The sequence below is a fragment of the Cuculus canorus genome, chromosome 11 (genome assembly GCF_017976375.1).
Source record: "Cuculus canorus isolate bCucCan1 chromosome 11, bCucCan1.pri, whole genome shotgun sequence".
NCBI lineage: Eukaryota > Metazoa > Chordata > Aves > Cuculiformes > Cuculidae > Cuculus > Cuculus canorus.
Window position 1 is genome coordinate 1,972,945 of NC_071411.1, and position 24,733 is coordinate 1,997,677.

The 24,733-nt window shown below is 50.8% G+C and overlaps 1 protein-coding gene across 2 annotated transcripts in view; it reads left to right on the top strand.

Moving 5' to 3' along the window:
- CACNA2D2 (calcium voltage-gated channel auxiliary subunit alpha2delta 2) overlaps positions 1–24,733 on the top strand; it is a 206,675-nt gene that overhangs the window by 45,598 nt on the left and 136,344 nt on the right. The gene's annotated exons all lie outside the window — the stretch shown is intronic.

The window sequence follows — 24,733 nt, forward strand, 5'->3', positions numbered from 1 at the left end:
AAAACACATTTGCATCTACGCAAATGGCCTTCTAAAACACGAAGCAAGGAGAGACTGTTCCGAGCAACCACAGCAGCTCTCCTTGCTCAGTGCAGGAGGTCGGCTGGTGGCACCTTGAACTTACATGAGGTGGATTAAGGCAGAGGATTTGGCTGTTAATTAGTAAGTTCAGCAGCCTTTGTGTGCCCGTGTGGCTGTGCCACCCAGGGCAGCGGTGCGACATTGCGGGACGTACGTGCGTGCAGGCAGGATGTTGTGTTGACGATGGCTCCTTTGCTCCCAAGAAGATTAACCTATTTTTAGCCCGAACTGTTGGTGTGAGGCCAGAAGAAACCTTCCATCTTTTAGATTTATGGAGGTTGCCAGACACGTCTTAAACACTTAGGCCACGTTTACTTGTATTTTGGTTTCTTTTGGAAGGCAGAGTTCCCTGTATCCCTTGGATAGGACCCTCGATATTGAAATGGGTCTGGAGTTTGTCAAGTAATCCAATTCATTCAACATTTGGAATTACTGTGCTAAAAGAAAGTAATTTATTTTCTAATTATTCCCTGTCTCGCACAACCGTGCACCGCTGAAGTGTCGCTATTTAAAATATTTATCTCTCTCCACTGCATGATCTGCTCGAAGGCCATGGAGGGGCAGTGAAATAAAAGCTCTCGTTCCCAACACAGGCACATTACTTTGACTTGTCTTGGGCTGTTTTGACGTCTCCCTGTAAATACATTTATTTTTCATTAGGATGTTTCTGGGTTTGTGGCATCCAGGAAAGCCAGAGCCATTATGCTGTTCATCTGTTATGGGCAAAATGAAGATAAACAAGTGTAATGAACTCCTGCCGAAGCCATTTCTCTGTTGTCTTTCCCTCATTGCAAGCGTGTGCACATGTGGGTACAGCCTCGCTCACACAGGCTGGGCGGGGGGAGCTGCAGGCGGTGCTTGCATTATTCATTGCAAGGCAGTCGCAAACTCCAAGCGTTCTGGAGTCCTAAGGCTTTGCTGTTGTGTCGAGAGAGCTCAGGTATGGGCCATCACAAGTCTTATGAGGAGCAGCTTAGGGAACTGGGATTGTTTAGCCTGAAGAAAAAAAGACTGAGAGGTGACCTTATGACTGCCCACAGCTGCCTGAGAGGAGGTTGTAGAGAGGTGGGTGTTGGTCTCTTCTCCCACGTGACAGGTGGTAGGAAAAGGGGGAATGGCCTCAAGCTGTGCCAGGGGAGGTTCGTTTGGACATAAGGAAAAAACTTCTCACCAAAAGGGTCATCAGACCCTGGCAGAGGCTGCCTGGGGAGGTGGTTAAGTCACTATCCCTGGAGGTATTTAAAAGACTTGTAGATGAGGTACTTAAGGATATGGTTTAGTGGCAGATAGGTGTGGTTGGACTTGATGACCTTAGAGGTCTTTTCCAACCTGCTGATTCTATGATCACATGTGGCTCCCTTCAAGGAGCTGTGGTTTTTAACTTGTAACCTTCCTCCCACAGCAGTTCCCCTCATCCCTCTCCAATGTGCTGCAAGGATAAATCCATTGGAGATGGAAACGGGAGAATGTAGTGTCTGTGAGGTCCCGCTAGGTACTGGTGGTGGTAGGGATTGGAGAAAGCTGCCAAAGGTGATGTGCTCAGTACAGGGATCTCTTGTGGAGGCTGGGTAGCCTCATCCCAGTGACGGCCTCAGGAAAACTATCTGAGAGCTTATGGCGTGATAGCAAATATCCTGTGGGGTTAGTTGGTGGTGGATGGGGAGTTAAACACAGCTAGACACAGGAATATTGTTTGGAGATCAGGGAAAGCTTGGAAAGGATAGAAGGTAAACTGCAAAGAGTCATAAAGACAAGAATTAAAATGAAAGCTAATATTGAGCTTTCTGGGGTGGCCAATATGCTCTTCGTTCTTCCCAGTCTTTCAGTTCTCTCTCATTTCTTTGAGCCCTCCCACAGCACCCGTCCCCACCTCCCAAAGTGACTTGCTCATTGAGTCCGAGCGAGTTTATGCTGAATTTTAAAATAGCTTCTTTTTCTCCATCTCTAAACTGCTAATCTCCCAGGCTGAGGAATCGTGGGACAAAGAGGAGTCTGCAGAGTGGAACTCTGTAAAATTAGCTTTTGCAGCATTAGTGTTTGCACAGTTACAGACTGAAGACCCGCACACCCCCTCGCCTGGCAGCCTGCCCCCCATCCCCAGGGAGGCTGTAAGGCAGCGCAGAGTGAGCGGCCTTCCTCCTCCTTCTCCTCCTCTCTTGTAGCCGTCTCTCCAGTACAAGAGGAGCAGAGAGGAGAGGTTTGCATCCATTCAGACAAAGGCTTCGTTTGTGTTGTCTTGGGTTCTGTCTGCTGTTACCAGAACGTGTTCTCTCTCAAATACAGCATAAAATGAAAATTCTAGTGCCAATGCCATAGAATCATGGAATGGTTTGGATTGGAAGGCACCTCAAAGCCCATCCAGTTCCACCCCTGCCATGGGCAGGGACACCTCCCTCTGGATCAGGGGCTCCAAGCCCCATCCAACCTGGCCTGGAACCCCTCCAGGGATGGGGCAGCCCCCACTGCTCTGGGCACCCTGGGCCAGAGGAGCAAGCGGTTTAATCTGGGACCTCTGTACGCAGGAGAGGGAAGGCTTTGGGGCCAGGGGAAGGTGCCAAGGTGAGCAAGTTCCAGGCTGGTTACTGCTGTGATACTGCCACGGGGAGAGACCCCTCTCTGCCTTTGGGAGATAAGAAGGCTGTGGATGGCTTTGACCCAGGGTCCTCTGCCTGGGTGGTCAAGTGAGCAGAGAAGCCAGAGCACCACTGTGTCCTATCTCGACACTCAAACCCACGAACCGTGCATCGTCTCGTGCACTAGAAACCCCTGCAGTCCCTCTAAAGACACAACTCTTCTGGCTTTTAGAGGCCTAATGAGGCTGCATGTTTTTTTTTCTTTATATGAAAGCAATAGATGGTGCCTTGAAATCTCACTTTGAGCTCCTTTTGTCCATTTTATGTGCTCTCTTATGCCCAGTTTTGGTGTAAGAACACTTCTCTTGAGCAACTTCCCCCAGTCTGCATGCTCTACAAATCACCTGTTCAAACTCACCTCCGTTGCCTGTGCTTCTTTATTCCTTTCAGCTTCTGCTGTTGTTTATTAACTTGCTCTGTGTGGCATCCAGGAAATTTGTTCATTGGGAAAGCGAAATGGAGTTGCCTTACAGCCTCACACATGTACCAAGGTACTCACAGCCTTGAGCAGAATCCAGTGCTAACGCTGCAAACCCTCCCTGCTTCCCCTCCTGGCCCCACTCAGCTGATTGCCTTCTATTTTTCCTTGTGGTGGTGTTATTAATAATCATATCCCAATCTCCTCTGACAATCACAATCATTTCCTGGGAGAGAGCGAATCCAAGTCAGCCGCATCCAGCTACGCGGCGGGCTGAGGCTGTGCCTGCCAGCCTGATGAACGCTGCTTCTGTCCGTGCCTTCTCCCTGCGTGGAGCGCTTGGGGATGCTGGAAGCTGCGCTGGAGCTCTGTGTGGTTCTCAAAGCAAGCAGCTGCAGGGGAGGAGGCGCCGCTGCCGAGGACTAAAGGGGATGGTGGTTCTGGGGGGAAAGACTGTGAGAAATAACATACTTCTGTCTGTTCCCTTGGGTGCCTCTGCCTGCAGAGGACCAGTGCGGTGCGGGGGCTGTTCAGGGAGCTGGTGTCCTCAGTCTGGTTCTGCATGGATGGAGTCTCTGCCCTGAGGGCATGGTTGTAATTGGCTTTGCAAAAGGATTTTGTGGTTCAATCTATTCCCAATAGCCCATTCTTACTCCTGTATCTATTCCCCCACTTTCCGTCCTCCTCGGAGCTGAGTCCCAGGGAGCTCTTGTGAACAGCTTTCCTGCTGGAAGGGATTTCCAGTGGCAAAATGGGGCTGGAAGCTTTTTACCAGAGCTCACCAGTTTCTCAGTTAGCTCCCTCTTATTCTCAGCTTGGCTTTGTGTGCTCCCAGGCTACAAGTGCTGCCAGGTTTTTCTACCAGAGCAATTTCCCTTGTTGCAATTCTTGACAGCACCACTTTTTCTCTGAGAAACATTGGGCTGCTGAATGTCTAGCGAACTCAATTGGCCTGGATGGATGGGATGAGCCAGACGGGTGTGCTTTGAGGCAGAAACCACCCTTGCTTTCTCAAAGGAGTCACTGCTGAACTGAAAAGTGGGCTTTAGGGGAGACTTGTTGTGCCCTTTGAACTCCTCCAGGGATGGAGACTCCACCGCTGCCCTGGGCAACCTCTTCCAATGCTTCACCACTATTTCGGTAAAGAAATTTTTCCTAATATCCAATCTAAACCTCCCCTGGTGCAATTTGAGGCCATTTCCTCTCATCCTATTGCTTGTTACCTGGGAGAAGAGCCCAGCATCCACCTCATCACAGCCTCCTTTCCAGGAGCTGCAGAGAACGATGAGGTCTCCCCTCAGCCTCCTCTTCTCCAGACTAAACACCCCCAGGGCCCTCAGCCGCTCGGCATGGTGGCATTGGGTTGATGGTTGGACTGGATGATCTTAGAGGTCATTTCCAACCTTACTGATTCAATGATTCTAAGGATAGCTTTGGGGATTTGAACTTCAGAAGGTGTGAAAGTGGGGGAGTGGGAGATTTTGTTCCGGAGCAGTTACCTGCCTTCTCCTTCATATGAGTTGATTGAGATGAGCTAGGGTGAAAGTCTGCATGGTTGGGAACTGCTTATAGGCAAAAGGCAGGGGGGCTCTGATGTGGGGTACACCCAATGTCTGTGGCTCTTCTCCAGGGTCTTTACAGCCTCTCTGGATGTGTTTCCTATTGCATTTCATGAGAATAAGCCATCTTTTTGGCTGATGGGATCGGCCTGGCTGGCTGTGCAGTGTGGGGAGCTGGGGCTGGTGCGTATGTGTTCTGCGTGCAGAGGGATTGCTGGGGGCTCATTGAAGTGAGGCGCCCAGGAAGGGCAGAGCTGTGGTTGTGTCTTGCGAAATGAGGTCAAGAAACCCTCAGGAGCTCAATTAACCACAGATGACCGGGACAAACTAGGACACCACTTGCATGACTGTTTGGCAAAGACGAGAGCCCATAGCCTGCTTGGTTTCCCCAGGCTTGGAGTGTCTTCATTTATTTTGCTGTTATTGTTCCCTACTTTGTTCTCAGATCTGGAGCGGGAAACCCAGACCTGAGCCTCCCTTGTGTTGCCCTTGTGACTCAGTGATGCTCTCGAGGGCAGAGGCAGTGAGTGAGGTGCAGCCTGCTCCGTGCACAGAAGCAGTGCGCTGGCTGCAGCTCCCTGGCCATCTGGCTCCTCTCCTTCCCCTCATGTTCCTGCTCTTTACTCAGGCAAACTCTGAGATATATATTTATCTTTTCTGTATTTCCGTGTGGATCCTTCCATGAAATATTGTGAAGTGGATCCTGTTTTATGTTACGAGCTGTTCATAATGAGATTGGAGAGAGGTACAGCGTTTGACTGCAGTGGCTGTTAATTTTAATATGCTGTGAATCTCGACGTAGCTTTTTATTCTTCCTACCCTGAACTTGCTTGATGCTGCGGGCTGCATCGGGGACACAGCGTGTGAAACAAAAAGGCTTAGCAAAAGACAGGGAGAAGAACTCGGCCTGAGTTTTAGTTTTACCTGGAGCCGTGCACTCAGTTCTGGAGCCTCAGCACAGGAAGGACATGGATCTGTTGGAGCAAGTCCAGAGGAGGCCATGGAGATGATCCAAGGGCTGGAGCACCTCCCATTTGAGGACAGGCTGAGAGAGTTGGGGTTGTTCAGCCTGGAGAAGAGAAGGCTCCAGGGAGAACTTAGAGCAGCTTCCAGTGCTGAAAGGGGCTCCAGGAAAGTTGAGGAGGGGCTCTTGGTTCAGGGAGCGCAGGGATAGGACAAGGGGGAATGGTCTTGAGCTGAAAGAAGGGAGATTGAGATGAGATCTTAGGCAGAAATGCTTTGCTGTGAGGGTGGGGAGGCCCTGGCCCAGGGTGCCCAGAGCAGTGGGGGCTGCCCCATCCCTGGAGGGGTTCCAGGCCAGGTTGGATGGGGCTTGGAGCCCCTGATCCAGTGGGAGGTGTCCCTGCCTATGGCAGGGGGTGGGACTGGATGGGTTTTGAGGTCCCTTCCAATCCAAACCATTCCATGATTCTGTGATTCTGTTTTCTTAAACAGAAATCACAATGTCTGGATGTTTAGAGGGTTCTGATTTAGCAGCTCTAAGGAGAAACTTGGCAGCAGTAAAAGGACAAGAGTGGTTGACATAGGCCTTAAAAATACATCCCGCTCTGCCAGGCAGAAGACGAGGCTTGGTGCAAAATACCCATCACTGCTGGTCTGAGCAGGCAAAGTCCTTCACAGATGAGGGACAGAGGAGAGCACAGCAGCAGCAGGAGGCCACGGATGGCAGGTTAGTGCTACAGAATATGTTCCTTAATGGTTGGCTGAGTTGGTCAGACACCGGTGAAATGAAAGGGCAGAGCAGTCAGGACCTGGAAAGAAGGACTCAGGGACTCTTTGTAAGATGCTTCAAGTAGATTCTTGTCCTTCTCCTAAATCAAAATAAACTATAAAAGCCTGGATGTGTCTAAAAGGCTTCTGCTGTGGGGAAACCCCAGAGTGGTCCCAGAAGGTTCATGGTGGTGATCTGAGCCAAGCTCTCTGTGTCCTCCCAGCCATGAGAACTGGCTTCTGGACTGAAGTTTCCTGAGTGCTAGGAGTAATGAGCAAGGGTTTTTTCAGTTTGGTTTGGTTTGAGGAGTCTTTTTTTTAATTACATCTGTTGAGCGGAATGACTGCTCTCGGAGAGGTGAACATCGCCATTTGTGTTCTGTCGGTTGTCTGGGAGCAGCAGACTGTAGATGCAACTGCATTTGATCGTTTCTCAATTTTTCCTTTTGTGCTGAATATCTGATAGCATCTGCTGAAAACCCGTGCCGGTGATGCTCGTTTGACTCGCGTCTGGAACAATTGCAGGTGATGAAGGAAGAGAGGCTGGGACACAGCTATTGCACATCTACGATTGAGTATTTGTCAACAATAAGGTACTTGCTCAGCTTGCTGGGAACAGCTATCAGGAAAGGTGGTTCCAGACTTCACATGCAATTACTGGTTCCCTGAATGTGTGGGCAGGCTGAAAGCGCATCGAATCGCCTTTGCAAAACTGCTCTTGAGGGTGTGTTTCCCATCAGCAGCTGCCTCAGAGGTGTCGGATCCAGAGCAAACCCACACATACTCAGCGTGGGGGTGACCCACGGTGCTGAAACCCTCGGGAAATGGGTGTGGGACCTGGCTTTGCTGCTACAGCCACTGAGGATTTTCATGGAAGAGAGATGGGAAATAAATGGTCTTCAGTATCCAACCCTTGTACTCTGGAGCATGTAAAATCCAGCTCTCTGGGACCTCCCTGCTGACAGGAGGGGGTTGATTTGTGGGTCCAGGGAAAGCAGGCCCCTCCAATGGGATGGAGCGTGGCTGCCCCATCCCTGGAGGTGTTCAAGGCCAGGTTGGATGGGGCTGGGAGCAACCTGATCCAATGGGAGGTGTCCCTGCCTCTGGCAGGAGTTGGAACTGGATGGGCTTTGAAGTCCCTTCCAAGCAAGCCCATTCCGTGATTCTATGATGGGAGAGAAGGATGCTCTTTCCCTGTCTCCTCCCCGCTGCTCAGAGCCTCCCTGAAGCCTGAGCAGAGCTGTGCTTTGACCTGGTTCTTGCTGTCAAGTTCTTCCATTTACTCTGCAAAAACCTCTTCCTTGCTGGCTGTGGGAACCCAACTCCCAGGAGGAGCTCGTGACTGTGCCCAGTCCTTGCCCAGGCACTGGCACAGAGCTCCCTGCTCAGACTGGGTTCTGCGCACAGCAGCAAGGTGCTTGCTCGTAGGGTGGGTTTTTTTTCCACTGTTGTTTCTCATCAGAGGCTGAGGAGCACGCTCGCACATGGCATATCAAGCCCCTTGCAGCACACTTCATTTAAAAAGCTAATTTGTAATTGCAAAGCAATACACATGCTCCAACAATCCCCTCCTCTCCAAAGCAAACAGAGAAACGCCACAGAGAAATAAAATAAAATGGGATGAGAATTATCCATGCTTGCTCTACTCCACTGTTTGTCTGCTGGGCGACAAGAAGGGGTGAAGCGAAGTTGCTAAAATAAATATAATAAAAAAAGAAGAATAGAAAAACAGCCTCTAACGTACTTAGCCTTGCAAGTTGTTAGACAAGGATTAGCCCTGCCTGTCTTCCTGTTTAGCACAGTGGGCTCTGAGTTGTGCTGGGATCGAGGTCCCCTTTTTTCTGTTTACCCTTCGGCAAACAGGTGTGGACGGTGGCAGCGCGCGGGCGATGCCAGCCCCCTGCCCGCTGGATGTCAAGAGTTGAGCTGCCTCCAGCATCTGCCGAGGACCCTGGCTGAGCTCCTTCTGCACCCCTTCATGTCCCCACGGGGGGAGCAAGCGGTTTATCCTGTGTGTTAAACTGAATCAAGGGGTTCCTGAACAGCCTCTGCTTGCATCCGCCGAGTGCCTGTGTCTTTCATGAATGCTTTTTGGGAGCAAGGAGACCGTGTCAGAGCGTTAACAGTGCTGCTGCTGCCCACCTCTGTCTCCTGCCTTCCCTTCCTGCCGTCCCTTGCCTGGCATCTGCGCCGTTCTCCTTGCCAAGCCCTCCCACTCGTGGTAGGTTGGTGAGGGGAGGGGAGAGGTGAACCTGCTGTTGGGCTTTGCTCTGCAGAGAGCTGCCAGCTCCGATTTTGTCATCCCAGCTCCGCTCTGCCTCTGCGAGTTCAGCAGGGGCATTTTCAAAGGCGTTCGCTGTGGTTCCCGCATGGGTTGGAGGGGCAGGGAGCTGGGGACGAGCAGGCAGCTCTTGCTGAGGAGCACTGCGGGGCTGAGATGTGAGGTGGGGGCCGGGCTGTGCCAGGATCCTGTCGCTGCCGGTGTCTTTTACTGCAGCTTTTTTGCAGCATCAGAAAAACAGGGTGGAATTAGGCCATGTAGCCTGTGGTACGAGCTCTGCTTGTTGGTGCTGTTAATGGCTCTGCTCCGAATATGCTGACTTCTTCTGAACAAAAGCTAAAAAGCAGCCTTTACAAATTAATCATTATTAATACTTCGCGCTCGCTTAGCTATGCACGCAGCCGTTCAGGGTGGTAAATACCCATTCCATTGCTTGATAATTGTGGCTGTGGAGAGCTTAGCTTGGCCTCTCTTGAACAGCAGCAGCAAAGCCTTGTGCTGGGAGCGACTCTGGGGGCAGCCTGGCACATGTGGGACAGCAGATCCCTTCTCTTCTCTCCCCTCTTTCCTCTCCTGTCCTCTGTCTCCTGTCCTCTTTCCTCTCTCCCTCTCCCTTTCCTCTCTCTTCCCTCCTTCCCTCCTCTCCCTCTATAAGCTCACATAGACTGTTTGAAGCCTAAAGGAGTTACATGGATACGCTGCTGGCATGACTAAGATGAACCCAGTGAGTTCATCTCCTGCCTGTTGTCATTGATTTTGTGACTCCCCTATTACTCCGACACGAAGGCTGGCTTACAGTGAAGTTTCTTCTGGCCCTAAGTCTGTCGGACTCTAGCAAAGTCAGGGATTCCTTAGGATTTTAAACCAGAACAGAAATTTGTGCCTGTTAAACTGGGTAATAATGTGGAGTTCTTTGCATCTCAGATCTAGAGATCCCCTGGCAGGTTGGAGTTGCTTTGCCCAGCCCAGCCAGCAGGATTGGACAGGGCACTGGCATGACAGTTGTTGAGGTTGTTGAAGGTCACAGGTATCTTGTCTGGCTGGACTTTATCGGAATCCAGCACTGGCACAGTTGGCACTGCGCTTCCAGGGAGGAAAGCAGGGCTGCAGCGAGAAGCACTAATGCAGTGTCTCAGCCTGCTGATGTGCACAGCAGAACGTGTCGGTGAGCACGTCTGGTTTGCAGAGCACGTGGAGGTGGCAGGATGGGTTGTCTTCTCCTTGGGTTGCACCTTGCATGCTGGTTTAACTGCAGTACCTGCTGCCAGATTACTGGCAACTACCAGCCGCAGCAGCCAGTGCTCTGCTCTGCTGGCATCCCTGGCCGTGCAAGGCCATGAACTGGGTGGGGAATGCTCGCCTCTAACCTGTGAATTCATTCTCTCAGCCACCAAGCTCGCTAGGTGTCTCAAAAAGAAGTTCTCGGCCTTTCTGTATTGTGACTTCTTCCCCTCCGAGTACTACCCGTGTAATCTCCTGCGCATTTCAAAGCTACTTGAAACAGCTCCTTGCTTTAGCGCTTGCCAGATTCCCCCCCAGCTGCCAGGAAGGGAGTAAGCAGCCGCTGCCTGTTCTACTTGAAAAATTCAACTGCCAAGTGGTTATTTAGAGCGGGCAGAGAAATGAAAATGTTAAATGAAATCAATTGCTGGCAGTGTGAAAAAAGGAAGGAGGGGAACAAAAAACCAAACCCTTACAAAATCAGGATTATGCTGGCTGCGAGCTACAGCCACCTTAAAGGGATTGCGGACAACAAACAGCAAAATGACAACGGCTGAAAGCTGTGCTTGCGTGAACCCAGCCTCGTGCTGACTCTGGCCTTTGTTTCTATTTAATCTCCCTATTCTTGTCCAGTTTGGACTCTCTCTTGGCAGCGGATGGGGGAGATGGAAGAGTTTTGTGAAGGAAGCTGGATTGTGTTAAAACAGTTGTTTCAATTCCTTTCAACATCAGGCTCCCTGCCTGGATTTAACCTGGAGGTAAATGAAAAATTGAAAACTAAATGAGCCCTATCTCCTTGATGAACATTGCATTTTGCCTTAAATCGGAATATCTTTATTTCCCCAAATGTTGGCAAGGTGGTGGTGGTGGGGAGGTTACCACGAGAGGCTGCTGGCTGGTTTAGGTTTAGCCTGATCACAAGTCACTGTTTTTTTCTAGTGTCAATCCCTTCCCTTCCATGGAAGCCTCAGGCTTCCCTGCTGCATCTCTACAGAGACAAGTGAATCACAGCCTTGCATTGGGCAGTGTGCGAATTAATCAGCCATTAAAAAGGGAGGCCTGCTGTCTTATAAACCAATTAGAAGGGAACTGGTTGCTTGTGTAACTAATGTAGTGGGGTTACTAGTAAGTTAAGGATGCATGGCAGCAAGGGGAGCTGAAATAAGTCTCTGTTACAGGGGATTAAAAAACATGTCGAAAGCACCAGCTCTTCCTCTAAAGCAGCATCTCACTTTGCAGCTGTACATTGCGGTAAACACTGTCCCCTCTGCTTGCCTTGCAGCCGGCTGAAGAAAGTATTTTTAACTCTTGATGATAAAGTGTTTTTAAATTTCCCTTTTTTCCTAAGCCTTCTTTGTGTTTCTGAGTGGGGAGGTGGAGAGGAGGAGGAGAACACGTGGTGGTCTGGCTGCTGAAGACCCAGGGCCCCTGAGGTTGGGTGCCAGCGGTGCAGCCGTGCTGCGGGGTGCTCGCCAGCGTGCCGGAGCGGGGTCACCTCTGGGTTGTGCAGAGCGGAAAGATGCAGGGATGAGGTCGTGAGGGGCTACAAAACCTGGAGCAGGATTTAGTACTCTCTCCATGAACGCAGCACCTTTTATTAGCTTGGGCTGATGCTTTTGCGTGGCGCTGCCTTGGGTCAGGGTTAGCATGGGGCAGGATTGCCGGCTGTAGGCATGCTCTTGTGCCGCTGAGACAGCACGCTGTGTTATCTGTGGCTTCTGCAGGGTTTACTCCAGCAGCCACTGGAGCAAATCTCAAGTGTTTAGCTGGTTGCATCGGGCTTTCAATTCTTGGCAGTTCTGCTAACGTGCTAATTTGAGCCGGGCTCTCCTGACAACAAGCTCGGTCTGCTGGCTGCTGAGCCAAATAGAGCAGGGGGGTAAGCTCAGCCTGCTACCTGGCAGGGCCAGCACCTTGCCAGGACCAGCCCTGTGCTCCATCCATCCTGCCAAGCACCTGCAGGGGTGGGATCCCGGCTGTAGAGGAGGAAGCGCCTGGGTGGGAGGATTCTCGAGCTGATCCGTTAGTTGCCTGTTCAATACATTCTGCTTTTAGAAAAGGTGTGATGGCTGTCGTTGGACTGCTAACACAACAAGATGTATGTTTAACTTTACCTAATTTACTGTGTACAGCTACTTAGGAACAGTGCAAACGAGATAAATAAATCATGGCTTTGCTTCAGTCCTAGCAATGGGTTTGCTTCTGCTCCGTCATAACATGGGGCCTCTTCATTTCACTGGGAATGTGGGACTTGGTGTTCACTTATCTGACACTTAGATACAACAGCATTAACACATGGAATTTTAACAGGTCATTCTGGACCAGCCAAGGTCATTGTCGCTAATCCGTTCTTGCAATTCCCCTCGTCCTCTCGCTGCACTCCCTGATCCAGAGCCCCTCCCAGCTCTCCTGGAGCCCCTTTTAGTACTGGAAGCTGCTCTGAGGTCTCCCCGGAGCCTTCTCTCTTCCAGGCTGAACGACCCCAACTCTCACAGGCTGTCCTTGTACAGAAGGTCCTCCAGCCCTCGTATCATCTTCGTGGTCCTCCTGCTGAGGGAATTCTGCTTTTTTGAGCAACTTCTACAAGAGCTTTGGGCTGATCCTGGCCCCATGACCAACAGACCATATGCTGTTGTGTGAATACTTCAAGTCCAGCCAAGTGGAGTGCCTCTTCCTCTGCTTTGCTCTCCTGATCACTTGTCCTGACCTCCCGTTCGTGCCCAGTCCCAGTTAAACTCATCTTGTCCTTATTAAACAGTAAGCGTGGGCTTACAATGAGTAGGCTTGGTGTGTTTTGCTGAGTCAGACCTTTAATTACGCCAAGCTTATGACAGCTCTGCATCCTGAGCGAAAGATGCCCTCGTGATACATCCAGCCCTCAGCTCGTACCCAGGGAAAGTGCGCGCTCGGGTTGAAAGGCACCTCAGCTGTATTGTGCTGAGCCAATTCGCAAATTGAGTTTGAAGTCATTAAGTGGAAAAGAAAATTTTTGTGACAAGTGATTTCCCTGAACAGGTGACAAACTATAATGAAGCAGGGCGGTTTGGCTGGGAAGGTTTATGATAGCAGCTGTGTTCCCTTCCTCTCCGGCAAGCAGTCTGGGCAGGAGAGGATTCGTGGAAACCTGTCTGTGTAGCTGCCAGATGTGTGTGTTGGCTTTGGATTCATTTCCCCCCAAATGTTCATAGAATCACAGAATGTCCTGAACTAGAAGGGACCCACAAGGATCATCGAGTTCATCTCCTGTCCCAGCACAGGACAATCCCAACATTCACACCGTGTGTCTGAATATTGTCAAGCTTGGTGCTGTGCCCGCTTCCCCGGGGAGCTGTTCTGGAGCTCCACCACCCTCTGGGTGAAGAATGTTTTCCTGATGTCCAACGTAACCCTCCCCGGCTCATCCTTTGGGAGCTATAGGATGGGACACTATTTAATTGTCATTTAAGTGGGACTCTTCTTCCCAGCAAAGGAGTTGGTTGTGAAAAGGTTGTGAGCAAATAGCACCCCTGGGAAAGGGTGTAATGTGAGGGCTCTGAGTTTGTCAGATTGTAGCTAATTGAATCTACACAATTTCTTCCTCTGGCTTTGGTTCTGTTCTGTAAGACAGGCACAGCTGGCACATCTGCAACAAGATGATGGATGTGTTGGGTACGTGGCTTCAGCGAGTGGCTGTAGGGATTCAGCAAGGGGTGCATCATAGCCACGTACAGAGCTCTGCAAAATGATGAGGCATTGCAGTGCTGCCCTCGGTCAGAGCCGGAGGAGGAAAGGCGTGAGCGAGGGCACCGGGATGGCTGGGGCAAGCTTTGGGTAAGAGAGCACTGAAGGGGATTAAAAAAAGCTGAAGATGCGCAGCGTAAGAGCCACCGCTGACAGCAGGCGCTGGAAGAGGGCAAGCAGTTGCTCATATTAATGTGCAGGTAACCGAGCGTGACAGAGCACAGCGACAACACTTGGGAAAGTGGTGCAAAGGGTGAGGAGTCGGCTGGCTTGGCTGGGCAGCACGCGGGCATCCTGGCCAGGACACTGCCTGACTGTCTTCAGTTCCACTTTTGTGCTGGATAGGTGAGAGATCTTTACTGTCCTGGCACACTAGTGATTAAAACTCAAGTCCCTAAAAGAACAGAGGTGATGGGCAGAGACAGGCGATGGTTCTTTAACCAGGCGATGGTGATGGCACACTGCTAGCCACGAGGTCTCTGGGGCATCCTCTGAGGTGGTGGGTGCCTCGGGAGGGGTGAGGCTTGGAGTACTGCAGACCAGCTGCTCCTGAGTCCTTTTCCCCCCCGATTGCTGGTTATGCAGTGTGTGGGTAGGTCGTTTTTTCCTTAGTACAATGTCAACTGCTGCCTGAGCAGTGCTGTGGATTTAAGGGTTATGTGCTCTGATGGGGGTGCTGCCGGTTCTGCCAGGCGCATTCCCTCCCTGTTCTGCAGGTGCACTCACTTGTTGTGGAGGAGCCTGATCTCTGCTTGCTCAGGAGGAGCTGTTGATGACCAGCCCCTCACCCTCTGGGTTTAGTGGATTTCTTCCATGAAAGGGTAGTGATTAATCACCCAGGCTAGACACTGCTGTCTAAGGCCACCAGCTGCTGGCCTTCAGGACAGTTGGATTTATACCTCGGAGCAGGCGTTGTGTTCCTGATGTGCAGGGCAGTGCTGAGCTGGGAGCTGCTGGGTCCGGTCTGCTGTCCATCCTGCACTAGGTTGGATTATCCAGCTGTCCCTGCCCCGCTGCTGCTTACTCAGGCTAAGATCTCCAGCATACACGGTGGGGAGGTGGTGGATGATGACCAGCTGGAGGGCCCTGGTGTGCTAATGGGCCTCAGCTGCTTTAACCAGTCTCACCTGGGACCCATAACCCCTGCCCCACCCTCAGGAGCTTCATTTAAGCTCAGGTCACTGTAGGAGGTGTTTGTCTCCCTAGTTTGGGTCTCTGCTGCTGGCTCTATAGGTGTGCTTCAGACCACCCTTGTGGTTCCTTGCTGCAGCCCTGCCTCTGGCTGGGATCTCCCGGATGGACCTTATGGATAGCTTGGCCTCTGACCTTGTCTCCTGACTGGACTTTGCACCTACGTTGCAGGTAACCTCTACAGCTGCTGCTCTGGTGCTCTCTTCCTGCCTTGAACTGAGCTTGGAGGATGGACCTTCACCCTGCCTTGTCCCCTTGCTTTGTCTGGGGCTGTCTCTGGGACCTGTCACTACCAGCCTTGCTCAGAGTGGTGGGACTGTGCCAGGTCTGGGAGGGCTGCTCTGGAGTGACCCATGGTTCCTATTGAATGCTTAACAATCTAGTCTGGTCTAAAAAGTCACTTTTCTTGAGCTTCCACCTTTGTAAGCTCTCCCTTGTCCCTGCCCGAAGCTTCTGGGCTGCTGGTGATAGGGAGAGGCTGCCCTACCCTGCTTGGGAGGTGTCTCCCGGGCAGAGAAAGAGATGGGAATGTTACTTAAAGGGGTTCTGGAGATTTAATGTGTGCTGGGAATAGAGCAGGAATAATTTCTTGAAGGCGCTGGGTATGCTTAGCACTGCTTCTCACCCAGGGTTGACCGTGGACTGGGGGAGGGATCAACAGGAGCAAGTGATGCCAGCTGGAGCCACCAGCAGCTTTTTAAAAAGAGCTTGAAAGCAACACATAACCCAACACACTTGCATATTCCAAGCAATGCACGTAAGCAAGACTCACTTTTACATTTTTCAGAGCAGATTAGCGATTTTCTAATTAGGGAAAGAGCCGAATATTGAGCACTGAAATGGATAAGCGACTTAAAAAGAACAGAGAAAAATTGCAAAGTGAAATCACTTAAATCAGCCCTGTCTCCTCCCTGCTTCACGCTTGGTATGCTGTTTATCTTAGCAAATGGGGAGAAAATAAATTCCCTGGAGATGGCACATACACATCGTTACCTGACTGCATCAGATTTGTCTTTGCACAGAGGTAAAAGCCCTAAATGGCAGATATTTTTTTTTTAATTGGCCCTCTGGACCTGCAGAAATAGGAGCAGGGCTGCATCCTGGGCTGGGGCTCAGTCTGTCCATCGTACCGAGCAGCAGCTCTCTGCTCTGCTTTCATCTGAAAGCCACAGTTTTCAGCTGTGGATTCAATACATCCCAGTTGTTAGGGGTCGTTTGGTCCTTTGAGCAGTTCGAAGCTCAGCACCTTTGAGAGAGCAGAGCATTACCTTGGTTGTTGCTCTTAATGAGTTCCTAGAGCAGCTTCTTCCTTGGATCTTGAGACCCAAAATGTTGGCAGTGTTTCTAGCAGCAAACATATTTTTAAGGCTCACTTTGCTCACCAGACCTAAAGCCCTTCACCTTTCCATGTGTTAGATTCATCATCCACAAAGTGAGACTTGGCAGTTGTTGAAGTTGGATTGCACTGACCTAGAGTGGTACCTGGACTTTGGAAGGGGCCAGCACAAGCTCCTCTGGAGAGGTGTGGGAGGCAGTTTACCCCAGGAAATCTTTTCTTAGGGCCTTGTTATCCCAAAGATAAAGGTTAAGGAAGCGTTAGGAACTCTAAGGATGCGGAGGAGGGATTGGATCTCATAGGCAGCACTCGGCATGCTGCAGCCACTGCTGGACCATAAATAAATGTTAGTGGGCACTCTCTCTCCCAAAGCACCTATCGCTGCCACCATCCATGTGGAAAGAGGAAAGTAAATAGTTTCTTGGATTGTCTTAAAGGCAGAGGGAATAGGATAGGATCAGTCTATTGGATTTGTTGAATAAACTACAAAACCCAAGATATAATTCTCTGCAGGCGCAGGGTAATGGACTATGTTGTATTTTGCATTTCAAGCACCAGAGCATTCAAACTAAGCTGTCAGAAACTGGTGGGCTTGTTTGAATTAACCATGGCTTGAGCTGGCCACAATAATTTTGTGATTTACTTATGCTCCAGTGAAGTTAGTTGATTCCGAGCTGCAGCCGGTGTGGCGCACTCTGCCCGGGGAGGTGTGCTCTCTGCCCTGCAGTGCTTACAGCAGGAATTGCGCACTGGGCAGCCAAAAAGCTGCTTTCATGTTTGTCTAAAGCTGACTGTGCATCTGGGGTTGTCAGTGGTGTCCTAGAGAAAGAAAGGCAGTTTGCTGGGTGGGAGCTCCTGGTGTAAATCCAGCCAAGCCCACTCCTGTGTTTTGATTAACTCTTCCATCCAAAAGCCATGCAGAAGTGTGACTTGGTTTGTTGGCAGCTCGGCGGGGGCTGAGGACAACCCCTCACCCCCAGCTCTTAGCCCTTGTCTGGCTGAGATGCTCAGTGGTAGGATGTTACAACTCAGAAAAAAAGAGCATTGTGCTGGCATTGATGCTGCTTGTACTCTTCCCTGGTCTGTGAACACAAAAGCCTGCCTCTTGGGCTTTGCTCTAAGAGGTATCAAGTGTCAGGGAAATACTTTGTCCTGTTTCTTTTTAAAGGAGCCCTTTGTACTGACCTTAAAGATGGGTATTTGTGCATTCCCTGACAACTGAAGAAGCTTTTCCTTCCATTCTCTAGATGAAGATCAGAGGTTGCGAGATGAGAAGAGAGAGGCTGGCAGTGGGGTGAAGTGCTGGTTAATTCATGGAGCTGGCATTTGGGGGATCCAGCTCCAATTCCTGCAGGGTATTTCTAAGAATTTGGCCAAAAGCAAACACAAAGCGAAGCACGCAGACAACATAAGAAACGATCAGCCCTGCAGCAGGCTCTTGCTTTAAGCCATCTAAAGAAGTATCGTTGCATCCTATGAATTGTATTCAAGTTGGAAAACCTTTGCTGTATGTTGGCGGTTGCCTTGCATGTGTACAGAGCTCTTGCAATATAGATGATGTCTTCTGGCCAGTTGCAAGTTGAGAGGCTCAGAATGGTGTAAACTCACCCTAATATTTGTTCCCACTCCCTCCCCTAAACAGCTGGAGAATTGAGGATTTCAGCTGCAGGGTTTGCTCGCTGGGGTAGGGCAGCGAGCATGGACGTTGCTGGGCAGCCACTGTCACAGCGGATTCTGTGAACAAGGGAGGATGTTTTAGTTACAGTTGTGCTTTCCTTTGTCTCTAGGAAAGCAGATTTAACAGTCTGTGTGCTGATGCTGACAGGTAACAAGTAAGGTGATGCTCCCTGCTGGAGTCCCGTGTCTCAGGTGGCCTCCAGGATAGTTCCTGTCGGATTTACACCCAACACAGCTGCTTCTTGCTGGCTCAGCCCCTCTGTGCCTATTAAACCATGTCCAAGTGCCATGTCTTTGAACCCCTCCAGGGATGCAGACTCCCCACTGCCCTGGGCAGCCTCTGCCAGTGCTTCACCACTTGGTCAGTAAAGAAATTATTCCTAATAGCCAATCTACACCTCCCCTGGTGCAACTTGAGGCCACTTCCTCTTATCCTATCACTTCTTAGTTGAGACAAGAGACCAACACCTGCCTCGCTGCAACCTCCTTTTATGGAGTTGTGGGCCATGGTAGGGTTCTCTCCTCAGCCTCCTCTTCTTCAAGCTATATAATCCCGGTTCCCTCAGCTTCTCCTCGCAGGGCTTGTGCTCCAGCCCTTCCCCAGCTCCATTGCCCTCCTCTGGATGCCCTTCTTGTAGTAAGGAGCTCAAAACTGAACAGAGGATTTTGGGTGTGACTTCATCAGTGCCAAGTACAGGGGCACATAGTAACCTCCTCCAGACTTGTCAATCTCCCAAAATATTTTTGGGAGAGGGCTGGTGGGTCTGGACTGTGACTGTCTGCTCCAGTGTGGGTGGTGGTGGGGCAGTGAGACAGCCTGTGCCATGGTCCTCTTTAGTTACAGATGTACTAAAGTACATCTGTAGAAGGACGCAGAAAGTTTCTAGTAGCACTGAGTCAGTAGGACAGGGGGAGAAGATGCCCTTGGGGTGGGGGTACAGCCCCGGGTGCTGCTTGGAGCTGTGCCCTACGGTCTGTGGGGCCTTAAACTGTGAGGATGACCAGTGTCAGATGCTGACTTGCAAAATAGGAGGAGAAATACAGTGTAGAAGAGTTCCAGCAAGGTCTTGCCCCCTTTGTCGAGCAGCAGCCAACTTGCCCCGCTCAGCACCCAGGCAGGAAATAAACTTGCTAAACGAGTATATTTACTGCAAATGAATTTGTACCAAATCTTGTATGTGCAGCAAAATCCTCTTAGATGAGCATCTGATAAAGGATTAAAACTATTAAATGATTAAAAAATCCCCTCTGCCAAATGGTGAAATAGGCAGATTATACGGTGCTTTGTTGTTTTGTTTTTCCCCTTGGCTTTGCTATTCCCACCCTCCTTGTCCTGTTAGAGGGGAGAGAGGGGGAAAAGGGCTCTGCTGCAGCATGAGGGGTGCCAGGGAGGCTGGCAGGGCAGGGGGGCAGTGGTAGAGGCTCCAGTACTCTGCAGGAGGAGACGAGAGGTCCCGAAAGCCTCTCCCAGCTGCACGCTGTGTCCTCCTACCCCAGGAAGCAGATGGATTTCTCTGTAGTATGAAGAGCTTTTTCTGTGGGAAAGACTGTCCACTGGGAATCTGGAAGCCAAAACTGGTGAAGCTGGTTGTGCAGGAAACCAAGACTGAACCCTGCACAAGGGCTATTCCAGATAGGGTGGTATCCCAGAAATTCCCACATGGGTACAGTCCCATTGGTAGTCAGCTTCTTGTGGGAAACAGGTGAAGAGGGCTACCTCAGGAGCTGCCTGAAAGCAGTCCTTCCCCTCAGCTGCCAGGACTCTGAGGAACATCCCCATTCATGGGTGAGAGGATCATCAATGCTTCCTTCAGCTTTAGGATGTCGTCTTCCTTGGTAACCTTGTCTGCAGAAATGTCCTGGAACTCACTAGCTTCCTATTATTTGCAGTATTCATGTTGCAAGTCCTGGCAGGTGACCTTGATTACGTTGGATGGCAGCAGGCAGGGAAGTGTCAGGCCTTCTCCTCTGTGATAGCATCATTTGGCTATCACACACGTGTGCTGCTGGTCCCCTCTTGACTGCGTGTTGTCAAGTCTTCAGGGCTTCTAGGAGTTACCTTAGCACACAGTTTTAAAGGCGATAATTGGGACAGGAATCAAAGACCAAATACCAGAGGAAGTGCACTACATGTTGTGCCCTATGAGGGATCCAGCTAAAGATCCACCTGATGCTCATCGTGTTTACAAGGCTAATCCATCTCCTTGTCCTCCCTCTGAACTGGAAGGTGTGAAAGGAGTGCCTCGTTATGGTCAGGTGCCTCAGGTTACTCAAGGTTAATTTTGAGCTGTGAAGCTGGACCTCACCGGCCAAGGGCTGCTGCTGAAAGCACCCATTTCCCTGGGATGCTGGGCATGGGTTCTGCTCTCCTGAGGATATTTTGGGGTCAGGTGGGATGAGATAACTGCTTTGTTAGTGTAACTGTGATTAGGCAGTCAGGGACTGCATTGGTGTCTGAGTCATTAGGAGCTGTCAGCAGCCAAGCCTTCAAGTGGAAGGATGGGAAAGGAGGAAGGAAAAGCCAAAGGGGCTGTTGCAGTGGTGGTGTCAGCTTGGTATTTATGGAGAATAAGCCTCTGCTGCTTTATGGCCCTTAAGATGCTGTTTTTCCCAGGTCCCTTTGATTAGATGGGATTCTCTCAAGGGCTCAAACGGCACATCATTGATTTCTGCTCACTGTTATGGAGACATTCAGCAGCCCTAATCCATACCCAGTTCTGAAATGTGGAGAGGGGACAGCCTGTCCCAGAAGGGACCACTTGGAAGTGTGCACTCCTGATTCAGTCTGACTCCAACTCCACTGTCTTCCTCTCTGTCCTCTGCTCTGATTGCTTTTGGGCCATCGCTTCCTGTCTCCCAGAATCAAGAGCTCATGGGATGATTCTGTCTCCTTGATGTTTCAGGGAGAGCTGGACAAGGATGGGAAAGTGAAGAGATGGGAGAGGAACTTGGCAGCTCTGGAGGGTGACCGAGAAGACCAAAAGACCGCTGTTTCGAGCTGGTGTGGTGCTGTGGGAATGAATCGGTATCAGAGCCATGACGAGCTAGGGACCAGATCTAGGGTTATTGGACAGGTGATGGGTTTTGTGGCTTCCTGTGCCCAAGTCCTCATTGAGCATTCATTGCCTACGTGGAAACCTTGTAAAAATCCTGTCCTAGGTACCGAAACCTTGGAGACCTGTCCACGTGGGTGCCAGAGTACTCCGGGTAAGGGCAGGGTGAAGCTGGCAGCAATAGTGTGGGCATGTGAGCTTAACCAAAGCGAGTCAAAGTACTTAAAGGCTCCAACGGGGACTCATCTCCCTCATTTCCACAAAGTAGCTGCTGGTTGAGTCCCAAAATAAGATGGGAATTGGCTTTTGTAGCTTTTGTCCATATAGAGTAGAGGCTGAGGGGCTACACAGCAGAGTTTTCCAGCAGGGTCACAGTCCTCTGACCACATGCAGAGAGGGTCTTTATGTCCTGGAGGCACAGAGCAGGGCAGAGAGAAAAAGGAGCATAAGGACAGGCTTTGCTTTATCCTGGCCCACCAGATGTGGGAGAAACCAGTGTATCTTCAGTGTTGGACTTGGTTGCCATAAGAAGGATTGTAGAATATCTTGTGTTGCTTAGTGCATGAGAGTGAAGTTAAGGACAGTGCGGAGAGGTCGGGGCTTGAAGGGACTGGAGAGGGTTCAGACAGTGAATTTGTTGGAAGGATCCTGGTTTGCATTTTGGGTCCTGGTTATCTCAAGGCAGTCACAGGTGAGTGGGTTACTTCTGCCTCTTCCCCATGTGTGGGGGACAGTGGCTCATGAGCAGAGGAGCAACCTGACCTCGTGGCCACCAGCATCAATAGGGGCTGTCTGCCTGTGAGGCTGGCGTGAGCTGCCAGGGCTGGCAGTGCCGCTGGGCGTCTCTAAAGTTTGGTGACTCTGTTCCACTTAGCATCACAGAGCTGATGAACTTGATGAGCTCAGGGGGTTCTAAAAGCACTGTCCTTGTTAGCTGGTCTCCTGGAAGTGGGGCTGAGGGAGAGCTGGGAATGAGGAGCAGAATGCCCATGGCAGGAGGGGTGTGGGTGGCAAAGCTCCTGGGATGGGGTTGAACTGGGGACCTGTGGGCAGGTAGTCTTTGTCACAGTGCAATTTGAGGCCAGGGAGCAGAGCACGGAGGTGAGAGCTGGAGGACCACTCGGATGCTGGGGTTAACCGTTCCTACCATGGAAACTGCATTCCCTGTAACATTCTGCTTCATTTTTTTTTGGAACCTTTGAAGCCCCTGCTCCCCAGTTCATCTGAAATAGAAGCGCATTTCTTTTCAGTTCGGGGGAAGTGCTGGCACTCAGCTCCTGCTGGGACAGAAGTGCTGGAGCCCAGCACTTGCTGGTCCGTGCTTGCCCTCTGCCCTGATTAGCAACTTCTGCCACAGCCCCTCGGGGACCGTGGGATGGAAGGGAACACGGAGAGACCTCAGCCCTTGCTTTGAGACTTGCTGCTGGGTTTTCCCAGTGCTGGCAGGGCATCGGGGCTGCAGTGCTTGCCGCCAGCTCTGCTCTGCCTGCCTGTGCCCTGCTGGCTCCCCTTGGCATGCCCTGTGTTTCACTGCTAGCCCTGCTACCCGGGTTTCTTCAGCCCCTTTTCCTGTAGCAGAGGCATAAGTGCAAGCAAGCCAGGCTTCTCTTTAATGTGCTGAGATGCTGGTTTTGTCCCTCAGCTGACACTCGTGATGCTGCCCTGGCATTTCTTCTGGTGGTGTTTGGAAGGTGGGACTTGGATTAGGCAGAGAGAAAAGAGTGGACAGATTGGGTGTTAAGCTGAGCCCTGCCAAACTCATTTCAATAAGACCCTTGAGGAGCCATTGGTGATGTCCAGCCTGTCCTACCCTTTTGGCATTGGCTGAGGAATCACAGAATCACACAAGGTTGGAAAGGACCCATTGGATCATCGAGTCCAACCGTTCCTAACACTCCCTAAACCATGTCCCTAAGTACTTCATCCACCCGTTCCTTAAACACCTCCAGGGAAGGCGACTCGACCACCTCCCTGGGCAGCCTGTTCCAGTACCCAATGACTCTTACTGTGAAGAATTTTTTTCTGATATCCAACCTGAACCTCCCCTGACGGAGCTTCAGGCCATTCCCTCTTGTCCTGTCCCCTGTCACTTGGGAGAAGAGGCCAGCTCCCTCCTCTCCACAACCTCCTTTCAGGTAGTTGTAGAGAGTAATAAGGTCTCCCCTCAGCCTCCTCTTCTCAAGGCTAAACAACCCCAGCTCTCTCAGCCGCTCCTCATAAGACTTGTTCTCCAGCCCCCTCACCAGCTTTGTTGCTCTTCTCTGGACAACCAAGCACTGAACAGCCAGTGCTTGCCACTGCAGTAGTAAAACCTCATCTTGGGCTCCCAGTCAACTCTTCAAATCACCAAGGCTGGATTTCTCTTCCTTGAGGTCTGGAGGCAGTGAAATAAACTGCCAGGCTGTTTCAGAGCTCAGGTGGACACCTGGAAGCCCGCATGGAGTTCCTGCAAAAAAAAATTTCATCCTCAGAGAGTGAAATAACCTGTGAAGTAATTTTATTCCCATTTGCTGGGACTATTTGCTACCATTAGTAGCAAAAATGATCCTATAGCAGCTATGGGCTACCTCCTCCTTGCTCCCACTTGAGTAATGAAAACACTCCCTTCTCTTCAATCTCTCCCCATCTTGAAAAGTTTTAATCAAATAAACCTGGCGCACGCACTCCTGTAAGGAGGATGCTCTGTGTCAGCCAAGATCTGTGCTTGTTCCGTTTTCTTCCGATTTAATTTTCCAGAGATTAAGATCCTGCTCATCTTCCCTCTCAGAACTTGGCTGCCTTTGGTTTGTTTGTAGGTTTTACTCTAGTGGATTTTTCCTTTCTCTTGGTGGCTTTGTTTAGAAAATCGTGAAACCCTGAGGGGTTTGATCCTCGGGGACCCATCCGGCCATGAAATCGATAGGGAGCGGTGCCGCCCAGTACCTGGCACCATGCCCCCTGCTCTTGAAGTGGCTCATCTTCCTCCACGTGGCTTTGGCAGTGAGGCACGTGTTGGTGCTGGAGAGTGTTTCTCATATGTGTTTTTTCATAGCAGGGGGTGTCTCCAGGCTGTTCGCTCCTGCCTGCTGCGCGGGAGGCTGTCCGGCTTTGCTGCCACCTTTAGTTCGGCAGCTATGTGTACTCTTCATGCTAAAGCTGGGGTCAATCATATGGATTTGGGAAGGTTGTTGGATTACAGGATGGTTGAGGTTGACAAGGACCTCAGGAGGTCATCTGGCCCAACACTCCTGCTCAAGAAGGGTCACCTGGAGTGGGTGGCTCAAGGCCATGGCCAGACAGCTTTGGAATATCCTCAAGGAGGGGGAGACCCCACAACTATTTTTGGGCAACTTGTTCCAAGGGTTGGGCACCCACACAGTTGTGGGGTGGGGAAGTCATGGAATTAGAGAATAGTTTGAGTTGGAAGGGACCTTAAAGCCCTCCAGTTCCTGTCCATAGCAGGTAGGTTGGGGCACCTCCCACTGGATCCAGCTGCTCAAAGTCCCATCCAACCTGGCCTTGGAATGCCTCCAGGGATGGGTAACTACTTCCACTGCCTCGGAAGACCATGGTAGGAGGTTGAAACTGGATGGACTTTAAGGTGCCTTCCAACCCAAGCCATTCTATCATTCAATCTACGATTCTGCCTGGAGTTGCCCTGGTTTCCCAAGGTACATTTGATGCAGGAAAGAGTATGTTTTTGGGGGTAAAATGCATCTTCCGCAGGGAAGACTCCTACATTGGCGCCAATACCAGGAATAATCCCTAAAGCTCACCCTGTTCTGGCCTTTGAGGAGTGTTGTTTGTGCGGAGACCGTGACACCCAAATATTGCCAGTGCTCTTTGCAGGCTG